The sequence below is a fragment of the Oryctolagus cuniculus genome, chromosome 9 (assembly GCF_964237555.1).
Source record: "Oryctolagus cuniculus chromosome 9, mOryCun1.1, whole genome shotgun sequence".
Taxonomy (NCBI): domain Eukaryota; kingdom Metazoa; phylum Chordata; class Mammalia; order Lagomorpha; family Leporidae; genus Oryctolagus; species Oryctolagus cuniculus.
In genome coordinates, this window is record NC_091440.1 from 107,609,478 (window position 1) to 107,618,395 (window position 8,918).

Genomic DNA, 8,918 nt, shown 5'->3' on the forward strand with positions numbered 1-8,918 from the left:
GTAGAGAGATATTGTAGAAGAAGTTTTAAAATATGCTTTATTATTCTAAGTCTCTAAAGAATCACTAAAATGAAGTGCCAACTAATTCACTCATTCAGGTATTTTTCTTATGTTCCATTAATCGTGAAGACATAAATAGTAAGGACTCAGTATAATTCCATGGCACATACAGCAAGCCACCTCTGCTGCTCTAGAAAGAAATTATTTAGGTCCCTTAAAGCATGTCTTCTCCTCAACAAATACAAGTGTTTCCACCCTGCAGTCAAATAAGACTCAAGGAAAGCCAACACAGGTAGCCTAACTCAGTCTTTGCAAGCTTCTCATAAAGGTTAACTAAGTGAACATACCAGTTCCTGGATGTCATCAAAATTCACCAGGCTAGAACCCATATTCCGGCATAAATTCCTGCTCTCATCCCACGTTACCTCTTCTTTAGAAAAATAGTACGAGTTTCTTGTCCAGCAAAAGGGTCTTCCATGCAAGGAGCCACAGCCTCGTTCTTCAAAACAAAAGGCAAACCCCATCCCAAGACACCAGGCCATTTAGAAAATAAGATTTTAGGTATTTAATTTTTTCTTCAGAAGGAATTAGCATAAAAGAAGAGTTTTTCTGTACCCAAACATCTTTTCAAACTCGAATGCTTAGTTAACTATAATTTTAAAAATAGATTTAATGAGGAGAGTAAAGTTAAAACCTAAAACTCCTCATCAGACCCAATATCAACTTTTTAAAGTTTATATATTGAAATGGACAGAAGGCAGTAAGTCTATGAAAATAACCTGTCAGCTATTAACCTAAACATTGAGTACAAACCTCTACCGGACGGCACCACTGAATGGTCTTCCAGCTGTACTGAGGAAGTATTCTTTTCTTTTGTGTTTTCCATATACTGTGTTGTACATTTAGGACACTTCTGAAAAACTTCAATCCACATTACAAAATTAACATCACAAATGCCTTTAATAGATCACTTAATTATGATCATATCCTATAATTCTAGATATGAAAGAATATAATGTTGAGTACATGGGAATATGATCATAGAAAATGAAAAGTCAAAATATTTTGAAGTGTCAGGCCATAAAATAGATTTTGCATATAACTACAAAATTTTAACTTGAAATCTATGATTTCTAAGGCACATAAAAGAGTAGTGGTCATTTTATAAAATACAAAACAAACAAAATTAAAAACTTGAAATAGTTTTTATGCCATCTTTAAATAATGATTTCTCAGCATGTGACTCCATGTAGCATTTACACTTTGACATAAGGGATTTGCCTGTATGTATAATGAATGCATATGAGTTCATATAGCTATTTCTAATGTGCAAAAGGAAAGTTAAAAGTCTACGAGAGAAACAGCAGTTTCTTCCATTAAGTTGAGAATAAAAATGTAAAATAAAAAGCATATTGTTCTGTTTTTTTAGAACGCCTGTTTTCCATGTCAGGCACCTAGGTTTGCTTCCTCAGTCCAGTTCCTGATTCCAGCTTCCTGTACATGGAGATGCTGGGAGGCAGTGGTGATGGCTCAAAGTGAATGGGTCGCTGACACCCACATGAACAGATTGCTTTTCTGTCCCACATCTGTGACGCAGCCCAGTCCCCGCTGTTGCAGGCTTTAAAACTTTGAAAACGAGCAGGTGGGATCTTTGTCCCTTTCTTTCTCCATCACTCCCTCAAATAAATAATTTGAAAAAAATCACTCAAGTGTTTGTTACACATCAGAATCTTCATTTCCAATGATGCCCCTATGCTCCAACATTAAATTTCATATCTGGTTGTAAAAATCTATCAATATTGGCCGGCGCTGCGGCTCACTAGGCTAATCCTCCACCTTGCGGCGCTGGCACACCGGGTTCTAGTCCCGGTCGGGGCGCCGGATTCTGTCCCGGTTGCCCCTCTTCCAGGCCAGCTCTCTGCTGTGGCCAGGGAGTGCAGTGGAGGATGGCCCAAGTGCTTGGGCCTTGCACCCCATGGGAGACCAGGATAAGTACCTGGCTCCTGCCATTGGATCAGCGAGGTGCGCCAGCTGCAGTGCGCCGGCCGTGACGGCCATTGGAGGGTGAACCAACTGCAAAGGAAGACCTTTCTCTCTGTCTTTCTCTCTCAATGTCCACGCTGCCTGTCAAAAAAAAAAAAAAATCTATCAATATCAAATACATAGTCCCTTATGTCCCATTCACAATAGGCACAAGTTTTCCTCCATTTCAGCAATCTATTACAGTGTCCATATTCTAGACCACAACTAAAAAGAAAAACTAAAAAACTAAAAGCCTTTTTTTTTTTTTTTGACAGGCAGAGTTAGATAGTGAGAGAGAGAGAGAGACAGAGAGAAAGGACTTCCTTCCGTTGGTTCACCACCCAAATGGCCGCTGTGACTGGCGCGCTGCGTGGATCCTAAGCCAGGAGCTAGGTGCTTCCTCCTGGTCTCCCATGCAGGTGCAGGGCCCAAGCACTTGGGCCATCCTCCACTGCCTTCCCGGGCCACAGCAGAGAACGGGACTGGAAGAGGAGCCACCAGGACAGATTCCGTCGCCCCAATCGGGCCTAGAACCCAGTATGCTGGTGCAGCAGGCAGAGGATTAGCCTAGTGAGCTGTGCACTGGCCAATAAAAGACTTCTTCTTTTTAAAATCCACATTTTCTTGGGCTAATCAATTTCCTTTTCTTTTTCTTATTGCCCTCCCACATCCACACAGGTGCACATACTCACACATATATCCTAACCCTATGCTTGCCAGAAGGAGCAGAGCACAGATGATGCCCAGGATTACTGTGCATGGATTTTCTGTAAAAAAATTAATAATGGGGGGTATATAATGAGCTTGGTAAACAGATAAGAACCTAAGCAGAATGAACATTTATGCTGGAAAGTTGAATTAAAATCACATATTCTTCCTAATAAAAAAATCTCATGGATATTACACATAAATGGATCTCCCAATATATAAAATAATTAAGGAACTAGACAATCCATATCAAATAGATTTGGTTTTTAAATATGTTAATTTTTTCTACATACATTATATTTTCAGAAATCAGAAAACAAGAAAAGTTACCTCTTTTTTTGTGAGCTAGATGTCTTTTGCCCTCCTTTTTCTTTGCATGAGACAATTTCAGTTCTGTGTATGTAACTTTCTCCTCACTCATTTCTGAGAGTTTCAGGCTAAAACACAGAAAGGACCAGAGATATTTCAGGAGACATAATAGATTGAGCTAAAATCGGGGATATGATTCATGAGTAACAGAGAGAGCTACAGGAATGATACACACTCGGGCCTGCAGAAAGTGAATTAAGATCTCTGTAATTCTGGAAATAACATTAAAGCTTTTTAAAAGTTTATTCTATTTATCTGAAAAGCAGAGAGTTTCAGAGTGAGAGAGAGATGGAGGGAAACTTAGAATTTCTATCCACTGATTCACTCCCCAAATGGCTGGCGTTCTAGGGGCTGGGCCAGGCTGAAACCAGGAACCAGGAGCCCCATCAGGTTTCCCACATGGGTAGCTGAGGTCCAGACTCTTGGCTCATCTTCTGCTGTCATCTCAGGCACATTAGCAGGGAGCTGGATCTGAAGCAGAGCAGCAAGGGCACAATCGAGCACTTTGATATGGGAACTGGCATGGCAGGTGCTGACTCAACCCACCCCATCACAATGCTGGCCAGGAAAAAGTAATTTAAATTCCTTTTTGTGATGTTTTAGAAGAGAGATCCTATTTAGTTTATGGACATACTGTATTAAACTTTTAAACTGTTTTAAAGTAACTTAATTAGTTGCCAAAATTTGGGACTGGATATAATTTGTACATAAATATCCAAATGATCAGCACAATATGACAGAGGCACCTCTTACATGAGGGACACACACACAAACACACACTCACACACACTAATTCAATGAACACCCCATGCTGCTATCACATCCCAGTACTCATTTATCTCATCCTCCTGATAGTCACTGATCTTCATGGACATGACCTTAGAGTTGAGAAAAATGAAGGAATGATGGGATTCAAGTTTGGGGCATATGAAAGCATCATAAACTGAGATAACCATCACTTGTAATTCTAACAGCAAGTCTACACAATGCTACAGTTCTCAAATTACAGATGAGAAACACATATTCCCAATTATAATATAAATCTTAACTCGAGGTCATATATTATCTGAGATAACTGATTTTTGTGCAGTTATTTTTGTTATATCAATATACATAAATATCAACAACAATGGTAAATATTTAATTATATTTCTATTGATAAAAATTTTCATATTAGCAAAAATTTCAAACTTTATTACAAGAGAGATCATGAAAAGGTCATTCAAAGTTTGGGTTATTCATTGCTAGTCAAAAAATTGCATCCATTAGGATGAGAATTAAAAGTACATATATAATGTATTAAAAAAGGAAATAGGGGGCCGGTGCCATGGCTCTCTTGGTTAATCCTCTGCCTGCAGTGTCAGCATTCCATATGGACATTGGTTCTAGTCTCTTCAAGTCCAGATCTGCTGTGGCCTGGGAAGGCCGTGGAGGATGGCCCAAGTGCTTGGGCCCTGCACCCATATGGGAGACTAGGAGAAGCACCTGGCTCCTGGCTTCGGATCAGTGCATTGCCGGTTGTAGTGGCCATTTGGGGAGTGAACCAACTGAAGGAAGACCTTTCTCTCTCACTGTCTAACTCTACCTGTCAAATAAAAAAATAAAAAATTGCAAAAAAAAGGAAATAAATATTCCTCAAAACATGTGACAATTATAAACAATTTCACGTCTGACTGTTGAAATTCTTTTGACAAATTCCCATTCTGATCCACTCCTGCCTTCTTCTCTAGAATAAAGGTAACTTTAGATGTTAACATGGATCATAATTTAACCCCACCTTTCCACACATCTCTCCTATACCAAGTGCTACTCTATTCCTCTGCCATCAAGAGGGTGAGAGGCGACGTGGAGATGGACTCACACACCCACAGTAGCTGCTGTCTGTGTCTGTACCTTGGGATGTCCCCAGCTGGAGCACAGGCTTGGTCAGGAGCAGGCGAGCACGTCCCGGCTGTGCTGGCTTCCCCTCTGCTGTGAGACCAGGCGGGTCCTGATGTGTGAGACCGCCCCTCACAGAGACCTTGTGTGAAGGTGCAGACGATCACATGACACTGATATTCCCACACAGAAAGTTTCCAGTGGTGTCAGTGTCTCACTTGTTCCCCCTCACTTGTCAGAAAGGCCATCAAGAATAAAAATTATTTTATGAACATTGAAAACGAACTATGGCAGTTTCTTGAGAGCTTGGGAAATGAAAAAAAAATTGGCATCTCATGAGATTAGAAAACAGTTAACAACAAATTTTATAAATCTATAAAATATAAAAGAGAAATACCCATATCCTGCCTAGCATGATTTCTTCATTTTGCATTTTATAGAATAGGTAAAAATCTGCAACTGTTATATATACGGTAAAAATAGAAAAATGGGCACAACCATTGGCCACTATGTTTAAAAAGTCATCCTAAGAATATCCAGACACTTAATGTGTTACAGTAAATATAAATATACACATTACTGGGTTGATTAATTTGAAAACAGCAGTTTTTTCACTTGTATTCTCTTGAAATTGAAGAAATAAGTTCTCTTTAGTTACTGAAAAAGACAGCTGTAGCAACAGAAAGGCTTAAAAATGTTGAACAGGCTTAAATATAGCTCTTTTTAAAGCATTAAAATAAACATCTTCTGGTTTGCTAGTAACAGCAATAGCTGTCAAAATTTAAAAATTATTTGTTTAATTCAATGAGCAACTCTGCCCTATTTAAACCTAGAACAAGTTGCTAGTTTGTAACAAAATAATTGGTTTTCTTAGGTCAACCGCATGGATCTTCACACCTAAAGGGCTCTCAGGATTCAAAAATCTTCTCAGGAACTTTTGTAATAGCAGCTGAAATCCACGTCTCTATCAGTTGAATCTGTTATTTATTTTCAAGTTATTTTTCTGTGGTTTGAAATTCCTTCCCTCATCACCCCAGATGCAAAATTTCCTCGCCCTTCTTTTTTTTTTTTTTTTTTTTTTTTGGACAGGCAGAGTGGATAGTGAGAGAGAGAGACAGAGAGAAAGGTCTTCCTTTTGCCGTTGGTTCACCCTCCAATGGCCATCACGGCCGGTGCGCTGCGGCCGGCGCACTGCGTTGATCCAATGGCAGGAGCCAGGTGCTTCTCCTGGTCTCCCATGTGGGTGCAGGGCCCAAGCACTTGGGCCATCCTCCACTGCCTTCCTGGGCCACAGCAGAGAGCTGGCCTGGAAGAGGGGCAACTGGGAAAGAATCCGGCGCCCCGACCAGGACTAGAACCCGGTTCCTTGCCCCTTCTAAATCACAGCAAAGTTACATTATTTAGCTTTTTTTTTTAGATTTGCTTTTGGCTTACTCTATTTTTTTTAAAGATTTATTTTATTTATTTGAAAGATAGTGTTACAGAGAGAGGTAGAGACAGAGTGAGCGAGGTCTTCCATCTGCTGGTTCACTCGTCGACGCTGTGCTGATCCAAAGCCGGGAGCCAGGAGATTCTTCCAGGTCTCCCACGTGGGTACAGGGGCCCAAGGACTTGGGCCATCTTCTACTGCTTTCCCAGGACATGGCAGAGAGCTGCAGCTGAAGAAGGGCAGCTGGGACTAGAACCTGCACCCATATAGGATGCTGGCACTGCAGGTCAGGGCTTTAACCTGCAGTGTGCTCACAGTGCTAGCCCCATCTTACTCTATTTTTCTACAAGGAACTAAGGAGGCCTATCTCTGACATAAATCAATATAAAGAGGGAGGGGCTTTTTAAAAAATTTTCAGTCAACCAAGCTTACTCTTAAAGGCAAGCACTAGTTTTTAGGCATCACAGGAACTAAGATCTTCCAGGCTCATACATATTAATTACTCTGCTTGGCTAACGTCTATCTCCAATCTAAGCTATTGGTCATTGGTTGATAATATTTTCACCAAAGCTCTCACCTGTCGTTTAAACACCTTTGCTCTAAAAATAACAATTTTTAGTACCTCTCAGAATTTTTCCGGAACTTTTTTACCTTGAATTTATATACCCTTTAAGGTCCTTGATGCATAACTCGTGTGTCATTATTTTACATCAATTTAACTAGCTGGTATAGCATTAAAATAAAAAGCAACTAATATTACATTGAATGAAAATAATGATAAAGTAGTAGAAACCAAGATATAACCCCAAGATGAAATGTATATTTTATATGTAAATACATATAATATGAAAGGGAGACTGCTCATGATTACATCAGCAGCAGAATAGCTTAATTATACAAATGAGGAATGCATAACAGTTTGAAATAATTTCTCAATACAGACGGCCAAGAGAAAATATGTTTTTATTTTTTAAGTTGTAGATTGATTATACAAAACTATTTTCATGTATGTTTTTAATTTCAAAATTGGTAAAAATTGAATGTTAGAAATTATGAGCTCATAAACTTGTTAAATTATAATGTAAATATTTTGCATAAATGTGGTTGTTAGAAATTAAATAAGAATGTCTGTGAACAAGAAATAAAGGATATGAAGGGTAGTGGTCTGCATTATTTCTGAACCTTAGAATAGTTCTAGGTACAGTTTTTGCTCATATAATATATTAGTATATTCAGTCTCAACTTATTTTGTGTAAGTTCTACATTTCTGCCTTTAGTGACTATAGTTTTAGACTTTGGTTTGTTTTTTATAATAACTTAATACTCCTCCTTCAAAAGCAACATTAACTGTCAACAGAAACAGAGACATAATAAAATCTTACATAAATTGTTATAACTAATCCTTTTCAGCATTATTTACAATGCTTCTCTTTAGTATTTCCTGTCTAAATTATGAAAAAATCCAACAGTTGAGCTATGTTTCAGACAGGAAAAGCCATAATAGTATCTTGTGGTTTGCTAGTTACCTATTTTAATGCCATTTGGTAAAAGTGACAATGCAAAAAAAGAGCATTCTAAAATGTTGGGTTTCCCATAAATGTAAAAATATCCTGAATGCATTAATACTTGGGAGGTTGCCTCAAAAGTAAGTGGGGCATAGCTAGGAAATGAAGGCGACTTGGAGACTAGATGTGCTGTGGGATCTGGATGGAGTCCTGGAGCTGATAGGTATCCATGGAAACATGAATAAGATCTGAATCAAGTCTGGCACATAATTAGTGGTCACAGACCAACAGGGACTCTTGGATTTGACAAACGTATGCTGTATTGTCTTATGGTAATGTAAGATAGTAACATTAAGGTAAATAAACTTGGTTAGGTACCTATGATAATTCTATTATCTTTGCCTTTTGGCTATAAATCTAAAATTTCCTCAAAATAAAAAACTTGCTTCCAATAAGAACATAATACCACTTTCCATGAACTCTTTAAGATCACTTATATACATGGAATGTATCATTGCAGAGAAAGTGTTGTAAGCCTTCAATTAAAGACCTGTTATCTGAGTTTTTTTATTTCAAAAAAGTAAGTAGGTTAAGAATGAAATTCCAGAATGAAACATTGTCATTGAATAGATATTATAACTTAGCCCACAAGGAGTATTTTGTTTATAGAAAAATGGCTTCTTAATTTCAAAATTGTTCATCCTACTGCCTTAAAGATGACATCATGACGAATGGCCAGGACCGGGCCAGGCTGAAGCTAGGATCCAGGCACTTCTTTCAGGTCTCCCATGTTGGTATAAGAGTCCAAGCATTTGGACCATCTGCTGATTTCCCAGGCACTTTATTTATTTAACAGTTTTTATTTTATTTACTTGAGAAGTAGAGTTTAGACAGTGAGAGGGAGAGACAGAGAGAAAAGTCTTCTGTCCATTGGTTCACTCCCCAAATGGCTGCAACTACCAGAGCTGCACTGATCCGAAGCCAGGAGGCAGGAGGTTCTTCCAGGT